The sequence below is a fragment of the Ostrea edulis genome, chromosome 3, assembly GCF_947568905.1.
Source record: "Ostrea edulis chromosome 3, xbOstEdul1.1, whole genome shotgun sequence".
NCBI lineage: Eukaryota > Metazoa > Mollusca > Bivalvia > Ostreida > Ostreidae > Ostrea > Ostrea edulis.
Genome location: NC_079166.1, coordinates 28,949,097 through 28,968,924, shown reverse-complemented (window position 1 = coordinate 28,968,924; position 19,828 = coordinate 28,949,097). Strand labels below are relative to the sequence as shown.

The window sequence follows — 19,828 nt, the reverse complement described above, 5'->3', positions numbered from 1 at the left end:
ATTAATCCGGAAATTCGCGTTCCGGATCCGGACGGTCACTTTTTACTACAAAACGCTATAATGCATTGAAAATTGTACCGTTAATCCGGACGGTAATTTTGTTTAGGGAAGGTCTGTGTCGGACAATTTTAGCAAGGCGTAAATTATAAAGAAAACAAGCCAAACTGTCTAATTGAAGCGATTACCTGTACCCTGTAAACACCTCCCTCCAATTAGGCGGTGTGTGATGATAAGTCCGTTAGATAGCACGTGCCGATCGAGACATTGTATTGCCAATTTTCGCACATAAGATCTGTATTGCGTGTAGTGTTGAATTTTGTAAATAAATCTGTAGCATATTATTTTATAGTCTTGATCAATACCCTAATAGTATTAATAAATTAAACATCATGCCGTAATGATATTTTTTTAACTGCTACACATATCAGTTGTACTGATTCGTAAATTGATATCGGCTTATTCAAATCTAAAGAGTGTAGATTATACTTCTAGATTCTGGATTTTATACTGTTGATTGGCGTGAAATATACATGTATGTTCATGCACAGGTATATGTAGTAAGTTTTTAAAGTTTAGAATGTCACGCATGCAGAATGTACCTGTGTACAAGTGATTCTTGTTACGATGTTGTAAAGCTTTATTGCTTTCAAATTTTTAAACTGGGTAGAAGTGAGAAAATTACCATTTTAAGGAAAATGACAATTAAATTCTGTATGTACCTGTAATGTTAGTTTCACCCGAGTTTTGTTATTATCGCATCATGAAAATAATAGGTGCACGTGACTAGATCAAAGCAGTAGTAGGTCTTGATATTACGAGCTTAAATGATTTTGTTCTCCCGATATTGTCTTGGATAATTATAGAATAAGAAATATAAACTCTGGTAGATTGAATTTTGGTTAAAGAATGTTGTCAACTGACATGATAATCACGAAATTTTTATATCAAGTTTGGACGATGAAGATTGTTTTAACAGACTGCCGAACCCGTGAATCGTGACAGATGGAAATTACCGGCCTCTTTAAGAAGTAAAAGTGTGATGAAATGTTTGAAGTGTAAATGATTATGTTAGTTACTAATGATTTATTTACTTATAGTTACATAAAGTGCTTCATTATTTGTTTTAGTGCATACGGTACACAGTTTTGTATATTTATTTGTAAGGATCATATGTACAATGTAGGCACAGGCAAATACACTGAACACTTACAATTTTAGTGCTTTGAAATACATGTAAATGTTAACATTATCATAATTTATTCACTAATGCAAATGGTTAAATCCAATGATAGAATGTGTTTAATTCACTATGCATCAATAAAGTAGGCACATATTGGTTACTTATGCAAAGGTAGAAAATATGCGATTCAATTATCCGGACGCTTCATTTATCCGGACGATTTTGCTGGGAACCAAAGTGTCCGGATTAACGAGGCTCCACTGTACATGTTTAAATTAAATCCAAATGCAGTTTAGATCAACTGATTCAATATGAAGGTCATTGGTTAATGTATGTGACCTTGAGATTGTAGGACAAGGTCATTTACAAGGTTCAATAGAATTTAGCATGTCATTAGAAAGTAATTGATGCACCCAGAAGGCAAATGTTCTTGACCTAAATTAGATCATTAGCCTAGTAATTAGATAGATTTTCGAAAATGTAGCTGAACATGAAAAAAAAAAATTGGTGTTTTTGGTAAGGTCAGTGACAAAAAACTAAAAGTTGTTTAACTGATTTTATTTTTTTGAATAAAAATATAACATTTGTTATTTCTCTCTATATGAAATATCTTGCACGATTGTGTTGCGTTTCTGAAAAAAGTTAACTAAAAAATCTATTGTTTTATTGGATTTTTGACTGTATACAATGCAAGGTATGTTGGTTGCCATGGCAACCATTTTTGCTGAGATATTTAAATTTCTTATTTCAACAAAATTTTATATAAACCTTTTTCATTTACCTTAAACTAAAAAATATGCATCTTATTATCTTAATTGTATTTATTTTTGACTTTAAAAAGGTATATTTCACTGTTTTTTCAAGGATTTCGTCCTTGTTACCATGGTAATAACAAAGTGATCAATAACTCTGTGTTATTTGAGTTTAAGTGACTCACACATGCGTTTTGAATGATTTTATCAATAACGTTGCGTAGAATTTTTCAATATTTTTTTTTGCACTTTCCAAAAAATTCTCCATGATTATTGACAGCTTCTCTTAACAAACTTAAATCTGCAATATGTCAGAAAGCTTTCATGTAAATATCACATTTTCTGGCTCAGTAGTTCTTGAGAAGAAGATTTTAAAAATCTTTCCTGATATATTTGTATGTAAAACTTTGACCCCCCTTGTGGCCCCTTCCTACCCCCGGGAGCCATGATTTTAACAAACTTAAATCTGCACTATCGCAGTTGTGTTAAGTAGGGCCATAGAAATAGGTCAGAGGAAAAAAGCATTAATAAATAGATCAATTTTTGAAAAATTCTGTACACACAACCCTTTTATACAAAAACAATATGTATATATAATTAAGTGCATATTGACCTCCCATACACTTTCCACCAGACCGACAGTCTCTACATCAGCTGCATATCATGTGATCAAATATCAAGATAAAATCGTACCGTGTATGTATAAATCGTTCCATTGGCACGATATCCAGATATCAATTATAGTTGAAGTTAGTATAACTTCAAAGCATATTAATTTCTTAATTTGAAAAGTGATGAGAGCAAGTTTATAGTGACTTGTAACATGTCTAATTTTTGCATTGAATATGTGAGATGCAACGATTTTTACATATACGAAGTTGAATCTAGCCTGAAAAACATGTTTTCTGTTGAAGACACAACTTGCTTCCCTAACTTTCCATTTGCACTGAAGTTCACATATCACATAAATCAAATATCTTTCACTGAAAAATCTCGGGGTGTCGTGCCAATGATGAAATTTGTATGTACGGAAACCCTGTTTATGCAAATGAGTCCATTGTGAAAATCATTATACGTGCACATTAGGGGCGATATCAATATCGCAATATAATATGGATATTACTTTAGTATGTATGTTATATCAAGAAGAATTTGAAACTATTTCAATATCAAAGAGAATTAAAATAACCCATTTGACAAAAAGTTTTACACGAATGCGGTTCATCATTTGACAGCGGTGGTAAATAACTAAAAAAATATTTTGACATTTCCAACCGCACAAGGACTGTAGATATGTACGTCATGACCTTCGTCATGACGTATTTTTCATTGTGACGTCATGTAATGTGCCAGTGCGGTAAAGTACATTTTTTACAGCACTGGTATTATGGGGAAAGCCTTACCTCACCCGCGTATGTTAGGAAGCTTTCACGTGAATATCACATTTTCTGGCTAAGTGGTTCTTAAGAAGATTTTAAAAGATTTTCCCTATATATTTGTATGTAAAACTTTGATCTCCTATTGTGGCCCCATCCTACCCCGAGGGCCATGATTTTAACAAACTTGAATCTGCACCATATCAGGAAGCTTTCATATAAATTTCAGCTTTTCTGGCCCAGTGGTTCTTGAGAAGATTTTTAAATGACCCCACCATATTTTTGCATTTTTGTGATTATCAGCCCTTTGAAAGCGATATGGGCCTTTATTTGAACAAACATGTAAACCCTTCACCTAAGAATGCTTATGGTCAAGTGTGGTTGAAGTTGGTCCAGTGGTTCTGGCTCCGGGATCATGAAACTGTCTTAAAGTTAAGTCAAAATTTTGACTTTAAATTAAGATTTGAACTTAGCTAAGATTGCTGACTTAAATGGATCACAAAACGAACTTAAGCAAATCTTAACTAAGATTGTCTTAACTTAAGTCTAAGTCTAGAATCTTAAATTGCTATAGCAACAAGGAACTCTTTTGCGTAGAGGTAACAAAAAGATATAAAAAATAAATGACTTAAACAACATAGTCAGTGTCTAAAACGTCTAGTTTATGATCACTAATGCTGACGCAGGCACATACATGTACCAACACCCCCCCCCCCCTTATTAAAAAGAAACTTATTTTCGTTATTACATACATGTGCATACAAATTTTGATGTATTGACCCCGTCGCCTCCCTCTTTCTAAAAGTAGTAATGAATGAAAGTGGAGATGTAAGAGTGACTGAAGCGATAATTTTATTAAATTCAATGCCTTTATTTATTTTGTTGACTGTGTGCGTACATGTAGCCAAGAAGGATAACTCTAATTAATTTCAAATTCGGGCTCGGACTGTACATTATTCGTGTGCAAATGCAGACTGCAAGTAATGATCGTTTTCTTCTTCCACATAATGTCAACAAACTCAGTCAGGTAAATACATGTACTTTTGTAGTCGTAACTTTTTAGTGAAACGGTCGTATGTGTACGTGCTACTTTCACATTTACATCTACTTTACGAACTACGAACAGGCAGTGAAACGGACAATCGGGCGATCAATCCTGCGATATTTTGATCACATAAGAAGTCATATTTATGCCTACATATTTGAAAACGCCCGCTCTCAATTTTTTCTAGGCTAGCGGTGTTACTTTTCGATTACGTGGATTTGACTTTTTTTCCCCTGTAAACAAACTTTGTGTCAATACTCTGCTTATAGAAAAACAATCTTTTTTTTTTTCATTATATGATTTTCAACGTCAAGATCCTGTTTTCGATCTACCGACAATCTATTGTTTCTTAAATAAATGATTTGTCCGCTTCATGGTAGGGACAGACATCTTCAACGACGGACATCACGTTAATTTTCTCTTACTCGCCTCAAAAATGCAACCAGCGCGGCCATTTTGAACGAACTTAGCGATAGTCTTAGAAAGTTAAGACAGCTCCAAGGCAGTCTTAAAATTTAAGACAAAATACCAATCTTAAGCCTAAGTGATTTTTTTGTGATCCACTCTAAGACCAGTCTTAAGATTTAACTGCAACTTTATTTATTTAAGACAATCTTAAAGCTTAAGACAGTTTCATGATCCCGGAGCCTGGAGAGGAAGTCGAAAATGTAGAAAGTTTACAGACAGACGGACAGACAGACAGCCGAACCGATGGACGGACAGACGACGGACAACAGTCGATCAGAAAATATAACCTGAACTTTCAGCTCAGGTGAGCTAAAACTTTGAACCCCTATTGTAGCTCCAACCTACCCCGGGGGCCATGATTTGAACACATTGGAATCTGCACTATGTCAGGAAGCTTTCATGTAAATCTCAGCTCTTCTGGTCCAGTGGTTCTTGAAAAGAATATTTTTAAAGATTTTTCCTCTATATTTCTATGTAAAACTTTGATCCCATGGTCTCCCCAACTTACCCCACCTTTGGGGCATGATTTGAATAAACTTGAATCTGCACTATGTTAGAAAGCTGTCAGGTAAATCTCAGCTCTTCTGGACCTGTGGTTCCAGAGAAGAGTTTTAAAAATTTCCCTGTATATTTGTATGAAAAACTGATCCCCTATTGTAACTCCAACCTATCCCCGGGGGCCATGATTTAAACAAACTTGAATCTGCACCCTGTGAGGATGCTTTCATGTAAATCTCAGCTCTTCTGGCCCCTTTGTTATGGAGAAGAAGATTTAAAGATTTTCTCCATCTATTTCCATGCAAAATTTTGATCCCCTATTATGACTCTAACTTACCCTCGGGGGGGGGGGGGGGGGGGGGGCATGATTTGAACAAACTTGAATCTGCACTATGTCAGGAAGTTGTCATGTAAATCTTAGCTCTTTTGCCTGAGTGGTTCCTGAAAAGAAGATTTTTTAAAGATTCCCCTATATATTTCTATGTAAAACTTTGATCCCCATAGTTTCCCCAACCAAACCCTGGGGGCCATGATTTGAACAAACCTGAATGTGCACTATTTCAGAAATCTTTCATGTAAATTGCAGCTCCTCTGGCCCAAATGGTTCTTATGAAGAACACTTTTTAAATGACCCAAACCCTAATTTTGCTCTTCCATGATTTTTTCCTCTTTAAAGGGGCCATGACCCTGTATTTGAACAAACTTGAAAGCCAGCCACCCAAGAATCCTTTGTGCCAAGTTTGGTCGAAATTGATGCAGTGGTTCTGGAGAAGAAGATGAAAATATGAAAAGTTTACGACGACAACGTCGATAACGACAGAAAACGGAAATATTTTGATTAGAGAAGCTCACTTGAGCCTTCGGCTCAGGTGAGCTAAAAAAAGGAGTAACGCTTTGAAAAATTCCAATTTTGACAGTATGCTTACATATAGGCGAAGATAACGAACAGTGATCAATCTTATAACTCCAATAAGCAATGCAATATAGACAGGCAAACACGGACCCCTGGACATACTAGAGGTGGAATCAGCTGTGTATCCCCTGTCGACCGGTCACACCCGCCATGAGCCCTATATCCTGATCAGGTGAGCGGAGTTATCCGTAGCCAAAATCAGTGTGCCAAGAACGGCCTAACAATCGGTATGCCTACCGATAATTCATTTTGTTAAAGAACATGGATTCATATACAATGGGAAATAAAACTTCAAATTACTCACCCTTGATTATAGATGACGCACGATCCGTTTATGTCCCATTCTCTCACCAGAGGGCGTTACGCATGCTTCACATACACCTCTGTCCACGCTTGGAATCACGTGACAATATAATAACCTGATATAAACAATAATTTTCGATTTCCTTTCTGTTTAAAAGTTCTGGTAACAGGTGATGACACCAGGCTCTTTTCATAGCCCACTGACACTTTGATAAGTACATATTTACGGTTTAGCTGTTTGTCTCTTATTTCACAAGTTCAATGGTATTTTTGCAGCCTTTCTTACTTTTGATTCCATGTTTACATTCAAATCTAAATCACGTGGATGTCCAGCATTCATACGCATATTACGAAGTAGTTCCAAATTTAGGATCAGAAAACGACGATTTTAAACAATTTACAGTAAGCATCAATTTAATTGCACCAAAAACATTTCATAGTATGACTAAATCGTTAGTCGAAAACATAAATGTCTGATATAGAAACTTTTACAAGACTTCTGTAAAAGGCCGTTGACAGAGATGTAGTGCAAGGAGCGCAAGGAACTCTGGGTAGAGAATGGTTTACGTCCAAAGCCTTTTTAACCTCCATTTTAAGAGAGCGTTGGAAGGAATCGTTTAGATTAGAAAGTTGTTGAATATTTAGTAACGATGGCAGATTACGGTTCGTGGGAATTCACTGCGCTTAGAGACGAACTTAAGAATTAGTTTATGGTGAAAAACGTTCAGTTGTATTGAATGTCATTTATATAATCGATATCTGATCAATGTTCGTTATATTCACCTTTCATCACAGACAGTTCAGTTGCAATTGAAACTCTCAGCGCGCTCTCCTTTCCGCCCAGAGAGTCTTGCATTGCGTTTTCTAACCCTTAACTTCACATTCAACAGTTTATTTGCGTGTTTTAACGTATATCACTCACGTGGATGAATTGATACGAGATGACGTCACTGTAAGTAAACTGTCCTTGCGATTGTAACTTTTTTTTTATTACGGCCCATAGGGCAAGAGAGAGCATAAAAATTCGCAGGTCAAATAAAGTTTACTACCCCAAATGCTAGCTGTACAAAAAATAATTATTAAAAATTTCGAGTTTCTACATTTTTATTGAATATCACAATTTGGATTGCCAGTTTAAGACAGGAGTTCAAGCTTTCTTTTAACTTCTAAATTCATGTATCCATCCATATACTCTGGATTGATATACTATGAGTTGGTTGTACTCTGCGTTAAAGGCGACTGTATCCTACATAGGAATGGTTGTATCCAAATGACGTTTTGCCACGGTGTTGCAGGAAACTGATGTAGGCCTACATGATTTGACCCGTGTTTACTTTCATGTATAAGGATTTATCATGCTTATACAGGTATGTACCATGACAATTCATGATATGAATGATTTAATGCTAAAATACACCCCTTAACAAATGTAGTAAACTTTTCAATTTGAATGTTCATACTTCAGATTGGAAGTTACAAGTGAGTATCGAAAAATGTAATGCAATGATTTTTTAAAATAAAAACCACAAAGAATAATGTATAGCTTTTATCATAAACACAACATTGTATCTATGACAATGAATTTTTTATTTACTTCACATTTATTTGACGTATTGGGTATTGAAAGTTAAATAACTCATTGCTTAAAGACTAAATACTATGTGAAAAATTCAGAAAACTTATATGTGATGAAATAAAAGAACCCAGAAAGGTAAATGGTCCAATAGTAAAATGATAACAAGTGAAAATATCTATTAAAGCTTTTCTCATATTTGTCTAAAAATAGAGCTAAAGATAGCAAGAAGTGTATCGAATTTGTAGAAAAACAACTAAAACTTCTAAATTCATCTGATCCCATCTCTGGTAAATCCAGGACTCTGTGTTTGCCCAACTCTCTATTCTGAATTGCTTATGAAAGATGAAGATAACGATAAGCAATACAAAATAGATCGTTAGGCAAATATGAACCCCTGGACACACCAGAGGTGGGATCAGGTGCCTAGGAGGAGTAAGCATCCCCTGTCCACCGGTCACATCCACCATGAGCCCTATCTCTTGATCAGGTAAACGGAGATATCTGCAGTCAAAATCAGTGTGCCACGAACGGTATGAAACACATCAGACAGCATTTAACCCAATGGTAGGTTGTATTGGCAAACTAGATCGTTATAACGATCATAGAATTTGCGAAATGCTGACTTTATACGAAATTGTTTAAACCCTTGCATCATCAACTTTTTTGTCAGTAACTTGCCTCTATCTAAAAACTGACCATACACAGAACAAGCTCTTGCGTATCGAATCAGTTGAGATATAAACACCATATGCAGGTGATAATGGAATATAGGTACATAGATATGGAAAGATGACAATGGAGAAGCTGAAATAATCCAATTTGTCATAGAGATGAGTTGTCAGTTTGTCGTTAATATCTACTTTCATTAAAATATCCAAGTATGAAGCTTTTTATTTCGAGTTCACAGGGATATATAGAATGAATAACAGTTATTATTGTTAATAGATAAAACGGCGTCGATATATCTAAATGTCGAATGGAAGGCCAAAGCAAGAAATTGTTTCTTATCATGTAGAAGTGTTTGAATAAATTCTTCATATGAATAAAAAACAGGTCAGCTAACAGGAGCAAAATAGGAGTTATGCTATTGATCTATGTTCGTTATCTTCAGTTTTCTTTCAAATACATTACTATGGTCAACTTTAAACCTCTATCACGGTTATACATTGCATAGTACAAATAATTTCAAGGGACAAATCATAAGCAGATTCTTGACGAATTTCTTTTTATACTTTGTAAACCCTATCATGCCTCCTCTCGTGGTTTAAAAAATCTGAAGTCTTTGTTATGAAGCTTTTCTGCACGTTACAGATTTTCTGGTCCAGTGGTGTTGATTGAACACTTAATCTTTTTTCACTATTTACATAATGAACTACACGTAAGACATATCTCTTGACGTTTAAAACAAAGTTGGACCTCTTAACAGAATAATGTTTTGTACTCAAATTTGGGACACAGTTATCCCGTGATTCTTTAGAAAAACTAAAAAATATGAAAAGTAAATCAAGACAACGATAGACGACAAAGTTTGATCAGAAAAGCTCACACCAGTCTTTGGCTTAGGTCAGCTAATTTCTCTCGGCGCTGATATTGAATCGTACCTCTGACTTTTGTGTAGTATTCTGGTACTCATTCATGGAAAGTGTTGATGTGGATTTATTGAATGGATATCCAGTCTGTAAAACAATACAAATATACCATATATCTAGACTTTATTTTGTACTCAAGTAATTCAAAGGTAAAACATACCTTTTGTACTCAGTTATACATTTATCAGTGAATGAAAAAGGAGCATTCTACGACAAATTGAACATGTGTCCAACCTCACGAAGCAACTAATGAGAAGACGGGAAAACAACAAAAGAACCAATGAGCCCAAGCATTTCATGGATATATGAACTTTGTTGCCCCAGTGGTTCGTGAAAAGAAGATTTTCATAGATTTTCCCTATATATTCCCAGGAAAATTTTATCCCATAGCCCTACCCTACCAGCAGAGGCAATGATTTTAACAAATTAGAATATGCACTATATTAGAAAGCTTTCAAGTAAATGTTAACATTTCTGGACACGTGGTTTTTATGAAAAATATTTGAAAAAAAAATTGTTAAATATTTTCTTGTAAAACTTCGATCCCCTAATGTGACCCCACCGGGGTATCATAATTTTAACAAACTAGAATCTGCATTATATCAGAGAGCTGTCGACTAAATTTAAACTTTTCCGGCCTAGTGGTTCTTGAGAAGAGTTTTAAAGATTTCCCCTAATATTTATATGTAAAATATTTATCCCCTGTGGTGGGCCTCCTCAACACCCAGGGGGTATGGCTGTATCAAAATTGATTCTCTTTGTCAGGAAGCTGTCAAATAAGTATGAACTTTCCTGGCCTAGTAATCCTTGAGATTTTCCCGATATATTTGTATATGTGTGTATAACTTTGATTCCCTATTGTGGTCCCATCCTAACACTGGGTGACATGATTTTTACAAACTTAAATCTGCTCTATGTCGGAAAGCTGTCATGTAAATACAACCTTTTCTGGCTCTCTTGTTATTATGAAGAAAGTTTTAAAATATTTCCCCATTATATTTCCATACAAAACTAGATCCCCCCACCCCCAGAATGCCTGGAGGCCATGGTTTTAAGAAACTCAAATCTGCACAATGTCTGTGAGCTGCAATGTAAATTTGAATTCTCCTGGCCCATTGGTTCTTGCAAAGACGTATCCCCTATATATTTGTATGCAAAATTTGATATCCTATTGTGTTCCGACCCTACTACCAGGGAAAGTGATTGTAACAAATTGGAATCCGCACAATATCTGAAAGCTTTCATGTAAATGTAAACTTTTCTGGCCCCAAGTTCTTGAGTAAAATGGTTTAAAAGATTTTCGCCATATATTCCCCTGTAACGCTTTGTTACCCTATTGTGGCCCCACCCTACTTTTGAGGTATCTTGATTTTAACAAACTTGAATCCGCACTACATGTATGTCAAAGAGCTGTCGTGTAAATTTAAACTTTTCTGGCGTCTTCAGAAGAAGATTTTTAAAGATTTTCCAAGATTTTCTCTACAAATAAGAATGTAAAAATTTGATCCGGTACTGAGGCCCTCCCCTAAACACAGGGACTTTGATTTTTATCAAACTTGATTCTGCAGGAACCTCGCATGTAAAGAAGAAGGTACGAAAGTCCAAAACTTCCTGTCCCTTCAACCCTGTATGCTTATCTTGAGAGCCACACCCTCCTCCAATCAAGTGCAACACAAAACAAACAGAGCCTTCCAAATCATTCAAATGAAAGGCCTCACAAACAAAGACAATGTTGTTACAAGCTTTGTCAGATGGAAACAAAACAAATTCCTCAAGTTACCTATCTACATATAAAATAATCATAAACAGGCATCTATTTAAGAGCACAAAAAATATCAACAGTAGAAGCCTGAGCTACTTTAATATTTATTATAATTCTGGTTGCTCTTTTCTGTAATTCAAGAAGTCAATAAAATTCCTGTTGTGTAGGCCTACATTTAAAATGATACGTATGAAAAGGAGATCTTTTGCATGGAAATGTATTTAAGATAAAAGGCATGGATCTAGATATAATTAATGGGGATGTTATAGTCGCCTCTCTCTCCCTCTAACCTTTTCCCTTCTCGGCAAAATTAGAGGTTCAAGTGATTTTTGAATGTCTGCAGAATTATTACTCACATCATTTAAAATCAAATTATAACATTGTGTATTGTGTGTATCTATATGTGTTGTGACAAAATGACGAATGCAATGAAACATAATGGGATTAACAAGGAAGCGGGACATTAAATTAAATATTGACGACATTAAAAAGTCAGCTTGTAAAATCTAAGATAGAATTTAAAATGTAATGAATGCAAGAATGCAATGAAGTGAGATGGAATTAAGGATGTCATATTGTAAAACTTATACGGTACCAATTTTGATGCACCAGATGCGCATTTCGACAAATAATGTCTCTTCAGTGATGCTCAACCGAAATTGTTGAAATCCGAAATAACTATCTATCATAATGAAGATGTAAGAATAAAGCCAGACAAAAACTAATAGAAAATTGGAATACAATGATGTGACATGAAATTAAGAATGCCATGTAGGTAAATAAAATATAGAAATGAGAATGGAAATTGAAATGGTATTAGGTAACATGGAATTAAAAATGTCATATAATAAAATGAAAGTTAGAATTGAGAATACAAGTATGGTTCATAGAATATGGCAGTAATTCCCTTCCATACAAACTAAATCATATCCAAATGCAAAATATAGAAGCGCATGTACGACAATTTAAAACCATTTTGGGGCATGGACTTTAAACCCAAGGGTCATGAATTTCACAATTTTGATAGAGGCTTGAGTACTCATTATAATCATGCAAACAATTTGCCTTCTTGATTTACAAAAGTGAAGATGTTTTCTAAGATATATCGCATTTCAATTATGAATAACTTAGTGCAGTTTGACTGTCTGGTGTCTAGAAGTCAAGAAGACGATGTTTGAAGATTGCATAATTTTGATGGTTTTGACACCATCCTATTTAGGCCCTAGGGAGGCAGGCAATTCAACTTTATTACAAATGGGATGAATTCAGCTTTCCATCGTCAATTTCCGATATTTATGTAGCAATATTCCATTATCACCTGCGTATAGTGTTTATATCTCTCAACAGATTCGATACGCTTGTTTTGCGTATGATAAATTTAAAATCGAGACAGACCACGGACAAAAAAGATGTTATTGCAGGAATTTCAATTGTCTCGTTTAAAGTCAGCATTTCATAAATTCTATGGTCTTCATACTCATTTAGTTTGCGAATACAACCTATCATTGGGTCAAATGCTGACTTTTTTATCGATTGTTAGGCCTCCTTGACACACTGATTTGACCAAAGGTTATTCCGTTTATCTGATCAAGATATAAGCTTGTGGGATGTGACCGGTCGACAGGGTATGCTTACTCCTCCTGGGCACCTGATCTCACCTCTGGTATATCCAAGAGTTTGTGTGTGTGTCGAACTCTCTATTGTATTGCTTATAGGAGTTTTAAGATTGATTATTGTTCGTTATCTTCAGCTTTCATGCATAGGAAGGTGGTTTCCAGCATTACTTGCTATCTCTTTGTGAAAGAAAGTTTGAATGAAATATCTACTATATTTGAATTGTAAAACAGAAGATTAATAAAATAGAAATATACTAGCATATACATGTTTATCATACCACATCAAAAAAGGTACTTCCGATGACAAAAAGGAAGATGTAAAGGTTCATCCTGAAATAGAAAAGAAATATGTCTCTAAAAGCAGAATTGACAATTGTATTATTATTCTGTTTGTTTAACACAAAATGCGATTAAAATCACATGTATGAGAAAATGTTGCAACACGAACAAGAAAAAGTGACACACGCGTCAAATCTTGGTAACCATCATGACTATTTTACACACATTTCCGTTAAATGTAACAAGTGATAAATAAAGCAAACCATTTATAAACCCTACCTATTTTATCAGTCAGTCATCCAATAAAGATGAGATAGTTTCTAAAGACAAAATGATATCAAATACGCTAGAAACCAAAAACAATGAGATTGGTACACATTGAAGATCGGGATGATTCAGAAGGTTATGCTTTCGCTTTGTCGGTATTCAGTTCACAGGAAAAAGTCCAAGCACTATCATTTGGCAGAGTGAACCCCCTCCCCAATGATTACAACAAAGATTGTGGAGTACCGGATATCCGTATGATTGTGGATATAATGTTATCGACAGTTACTTGTGGGAGGAGTTTTAAAAAGGAGAGAAAAATGATGTGTACATCGCAGAAATCAGACAATAAACTTTATCCGCATAGAAGCATATAAAAGAATTTGATATTCCAAGTTTCATTATACCTTGACTTGTTGTAAGAGATGATTAAGAGACTGCAACAATAGTACGCCATTAACTTCCGGGGTAAGGGAAATAACTCAAAAATATGTGTCATTACCTAATAATGTTATGTTTATCATTTTATACACCCGCAGATAATCAGTTTTCTTTCTAAAATCATAAATGTATTATTGTCCTCTCCTGATAACTCTTCACAGTAGAATGATTTGAACAAAGTATGTCCGTTTTGGGGTATTAAGAATATTTTCAAAGACATATCCAATGTATAATTCCATCTACAGTTTATATTTGTGCTAAAATACGCTGTTTCATGTCGGAAATAAAAAAGCTACTACAATGTATAGAATAATGATGAGAAGTATGGGATCCGAAAATACATTAGGATATTTGTAAATAAACAATGTTTGGGTACCTTTAATTCAACGAATATAGCTATAGAGGAAAATCAAAATATATTCATATATTCGGGACATTTTGTCTACTCCATGAGGTGGATTTTTAGTTATATGTAATATATTTTGATTGATATATTCTAGTATACTGTAAAAATCATAAATGTTGGAAAACTTCACCCACCGTATACTAAACAAACAAGGCCTTGAACTACCTAGTCCCCTTCCGTGCCCCCAAAAAGTAAATCAAGAAACCAACAAATTTGCCGCTCATTCGTTGACAAGTGAGACGTATCCATATATAAAAATCCAACAAAATCATTCATAACCATTTACTAGTGACATTCATCACATTCCTATTGTTTCCGACAACTTTTAAATGTTCCAAAATAGCTCGAATTTGCTTAATCTCTATAATTTTTTTATTTAGATTATCAATGACCCGAAAGCCTATGTCCACAAGTATATAGTAGAGCTTAACAGTCGTAATTTTCGCATACGTGATTTAAAGGACATCTACAGTATTTTTATGGGTAAAACACACTCACCTTAACAGTATGTCTATGTTTTTTTTTCTTCCGTTAAAATAAATGACGTAAAAATGTAACTGACTGCGCATGGCACGATATAAAAAATATCTTCCAATCTATTACGGTCTCTTCTATAGAAATTTCTTTTGAATTAATAGATGAATCTTCAAGTAGTGTCTTCTATCCGACTCCATGGCATTTATAAGCATAGAGTAAAAGGTTCATGCGACTTGGAGTTATATTTCTCCTTTTTTGCATTCAAAAGACAAAATAATGCTCTTCAATCACTTATGGGATCTCGGGTTAGGTATCTCAGTTGTTACATCTTTTCACCAGAAATTCAGGGGCCCGGTTTGAAAGCCGGTGTGGTCCATCCCATTTTTGCATTTCCCCCTTTTCTATTACACAATAAAAGTCGCGATTGTTGCATCCTTGATATCCACACAGCTGGCAATACATGTGTAGAATATGTTTGGAACTGTTGGATAAATCTCTTATCACTACTAAGGTTTTGTTCCAGATATAAACGTCATCAGAATACATCCATTATACAGTTGTTTAGTCACTAAAATGATGATAAACAGACACAATGTACGTAAAGAATACTCTAAAGACATTTTGACAACATTTTTACTAGACCTCTCTTACAAAACGTCTTGTAGTGTACAACTTTCAGTAGATCCCACTGTCTAAATTCAGGTAGAATGGTATAATCATAAATTTTGATGTCTCCCCTCACAATTGATTTGAAAGAAGTTTTGCTGATATATCCTTTCAAATTGAACAACTTGAATTATTTTAATGAAACCGTTTTGATATGTTTGAATTTATCCTGTAGAAGTCACAAACAACCATTCCAGAACTCCTAACTCATGTTAATTTATATGGAGCCCAAATTCTTATCGGTAAACTCGGTTTTAAACGTATGAAAAAGAATGAATAATTATTGAAGTTCATTGCTTAAATTTTAATCATTGTATTTTTGATGATATATAATTACGTCAGTCGTCAAATTCAAAGACTTACACAGCACTTGGTAATCAATTATAGAGTTTTGTTAGTGTACATTCAATTTTAAACAGTGAGTCCCCCTTTGTAGCTCTGGGAACTTCACCGTGTAAGCAAACTCTATAATTGATCTTCAAGAGTGTCTAATATTGTGTCACTTCCAGTGCTATTTATTTAGGGAATGAAAGTAATTCTTATTTGTTTTATACGTAAGTTACTGCGAGGTGGTTTATAAAATTGCGTAAACTGTCCAAACTTACTTTATATCGTATAACACAAATACAAATAACTTTCATTCCAAACGCATTATATTCACTGTTGACAAGGAATGATAACCAACTTCAATTTTAAATAATACACGTTACTGTCTCATTGAGGTAATATACAACGATAAAATCTCAACATTTCTTCCTTTTCCTATTTTGCTGACACGCAGGTCAATATTCCTCCTGGTAGTGAAACACACAATACGAAATACATTTATCGATGACGTTCTAGTAATAGCGAGCGCAGCGAGCCAGCGCGGAGCGCTGGCTCGTACTGCGAGCTCTAATGACTAGAGCGCGGGAAATAATCCGAGCTAAATCTCAACCTCTAACAAAAATTTTTTTTGACGCTAATCCCAGAAGTACCTCGTACAAAATGGCGGATGGTTCGATTCCTAAAAGAATAATAAAAAAATCTTTAAAGTATTACAAACCTTTCTTATTTGAAAGGAAAGGATGACAATCATATTCTTCCCCCTTTGTTTTTCTTTTTAAAATATTGTTTAAAGAAATGTAAACAGTCACGTCACAACTACCAGGCTACATCACAACACGCTCGTTGCATTTTCCGCTAAACTGGTTCCTACATTGGCGAGAAGATCAAGACAGTAATCCTACGTATTGACAGTGAACCAGATCAGTTTTCTTGTTTTTAATATAATTTTTTTGAAAATGTATTCTGATATGCTGCGCTCGCCCCAACGGTCACACCGTAATCATATTACTGCATTTTCGACTAAATAGATTTAATTTATTAAACCGAGTTTGATATTATTTGATGGATAATTCTGAAGAAAATATCAATTTTATATGACACGGACCAATATTGCCATAGCAAAAAAATGCAAACTGAATGACCAAACGTATTGTGATGTTATACTTTTAACGTCATATAGCGGGACAAGAGGACAACTTTGTTTATACGATATAAAGAATGTTGATAAAATGAAATGAATCAATCAAATTTCGTGTAACAATGAACAATTCCTTACGTCATGATATATTGGCATTACTTAAAGATGTTCGCACGTTAAATTTGGAGTAATGTCAATTTTTTGAGAAGTGTATTTTAAATTTCTACGTTGAAGGAGAATTAGGAACCTGAAAAAAAAACAAAAAAAAACTGAGGTCGCAACGCTTGTTATTGAGCTCTAGTGTTCTAAACATGACCTTTTTGCACTTAAAAATTATTTAATTAAACTTGATTTGTCTGTTGGTTATGAGCAACAGAATATGAGCAACAGAAATCAATCATTACATGAAATAGATACATAATAATGTCTCCTAACAATACAGAAAAGAAAAAGAAAGTTTAATACAAGTAATGGAAATAAATAACGACATTTTTGCACTTCATATACGAAAACATTGATGATATCAAAATTGATGGTTTAAAAGACCATAAGGAGTAATGTCAATTTCTAAAATTTCACATAATTTTCAAGGGATTGTCTTAAAATTTAAAATGAAACTTTAAAAAGTGGGGGTTGAAGACCAAATTTTTAAATTATTGATAAAAATTGATTTTTTTAAAAACAGAATTTCGAGTAAATTAATTTATACTTGAAGAATCGGTGATTTTTAAAAAAAATATATTAACCAAATTAATAAATTACAACATTTGATCTAGTTTCAAGTCTCAACTACTTATATCATAAATAATAAAACTGAAATACACGTATAGGAGTATAAAAAGAGAAGATATATTAAATGAACCAGAAACTGTAATATCACGGAGATTTAGAACTTTTTGATGAACAAATTCTTTCCCCACAAAATATAGTCCCTGCAAAACCATTTCAACATTTGAATTGACACAATTTTTCTCAGGTAGCGTTCAGTAATAGATGTGTAATATATTTGCACTAATGGGATCAGTATTGAACCAATAAATACTTTGTTGTAGCATCCTGTGCAGTTGTGCTCAAAAGCGCAGGAGCTAACTTCCTTAACATTGTATTTCATTTTATAACTGTCTGAAGAAGAAGATTTAAAGCCAAAAGCGCTAACAGTTATCTCTCTCTCTCTCTCTCTCTCTCTCTCTCTCTCTTTCTCTCTCTCTCTCTCTCTCTCTCTCTCTCTCTCTCTCTCTCTCTCTCTCTCTTTCTTTCTATCTCTCTCTATATAACCACCCTTAAAAGGTATATATGAAAGGTAGAGATAACGAACAGTGATCAATCTCATAACTTCTATAAGCAATACAAAATAGATAGCTGGGCTAACACGGACCCTGGACACACCAGGGGTGGGATCAGGTGCCTTGGAGGAGTAAGCATCCGCTGTCGACCGGTCACACTCGCCGTGACCCCTATATCCTGATCAGATAAACGGAGTTATCCGTAGTCAAAATCAGTGTGCCAAGAATGGCCTTGCAATCGGTATGAAACGCGTCATGCTGTTTGTCATAAAGTTTAGTTGTTAGTTTGCCGTTGATATTTACTTTAAATAAAAAAGTATGAAGCAGGAGTAAACAACTTTGTAGTATTTTATTTCGAGTTCACGGGAATATATCGAATCAACAAAGAATGAAAGTTATTTTTATTAATAGATAAAAAGTCGATATATCTAAATGTCGAATTGAAGGCCATAGCAATAGATGTTGTCTTCTCACGTAGAGGTTTTTGAATGAATTCTGCTTCATATGAATATAAAACCAGATTAGCCAACAAAGAAACATAACTCGTTGTCACCATTTTAGTTTGTTTTATCATGCTTGTTATGGCGTTCCATAGTTTGTTCTCATCATAATAGTCGTTACGGATAGCTGGTCACGACTACAATGCTTATGTGTTAGTTCTGACCGGGCCGTAGAAGTAGGAAGGTGTGTCCGCCCAATGTGTGAAAATGATAGACCGGTGTGGTCGAGAGTTTTACCTGTGTGGTTTACTGGGCCTGTGTTGTATGTACATTTAGTACGGGTGTTCGAATGATGTTCCTGTGTGGAAAGTAAGAACACAATTTTGAACATTTCGACAGCGGTGAGTGTGAACTGTTTATTTTTCTTTACGTTAGGAAATTCTGTTACTCTTTTTAAATTTATGTAACCAGTTTATTTGTATTGCACAATATACCCGACATATGCAAGTTTTCAGTATATAATGTACATGTAAAAACCCCGACTGTTACTGTGTAATTATAGGTGACCAGCTATGTGTGTTATTGTATGGCTCGAGCAGGTGCTTGCAACATGTATAACATGGCGTTCTGAGATATTTGAACAGTGTTGGAGAACGACCTATAGAAATACAGTAAATACGTTCACGGCTAAAGTAACGTTGAGCGAGTGATGGAAAAAGTGTCACCACGTGTCTGGAGACAGCCAACGACTGTTGTGTAAAGTGTGGTAACTCTTTAGTCAACGTATTTTGTTTCGCCATCCTTTGTAACATATTTCGAATTCGAGAGACAAGTCTGCTGGTTTTCTTACATAAGGCAACATAGCGTAACATTTAGCTTTAGTCGGGTACACGTGTAATCGTCTGTAAATTCATATTTTTTGTTTTGTTATATTTTTGTTCTGTTTTTGTGTGTACGAGTGTTGTTGTGTGCATGCGTGTGTATGAGTGTAGATGTTACTTGCTATATTAGTGAGCATGATAATAAACT

At 34.6% G+C, this 19,828-nt stretch overlaps 1 protein-coding gene across 1 annotated transcript in view; it reads right to left on the bottom strand.

Annotated features, from left to right (window-relative positions):
* LOC125674100 (uncharacterized) overlaps positions 1-19,828 on the bottom strand; it is a 99,575-nt gene that overhangs the window by 52,159 nt on the left and 27,588 nt on the right. The gene's annotated exons all lie outside the window — the stretch shown is intronic.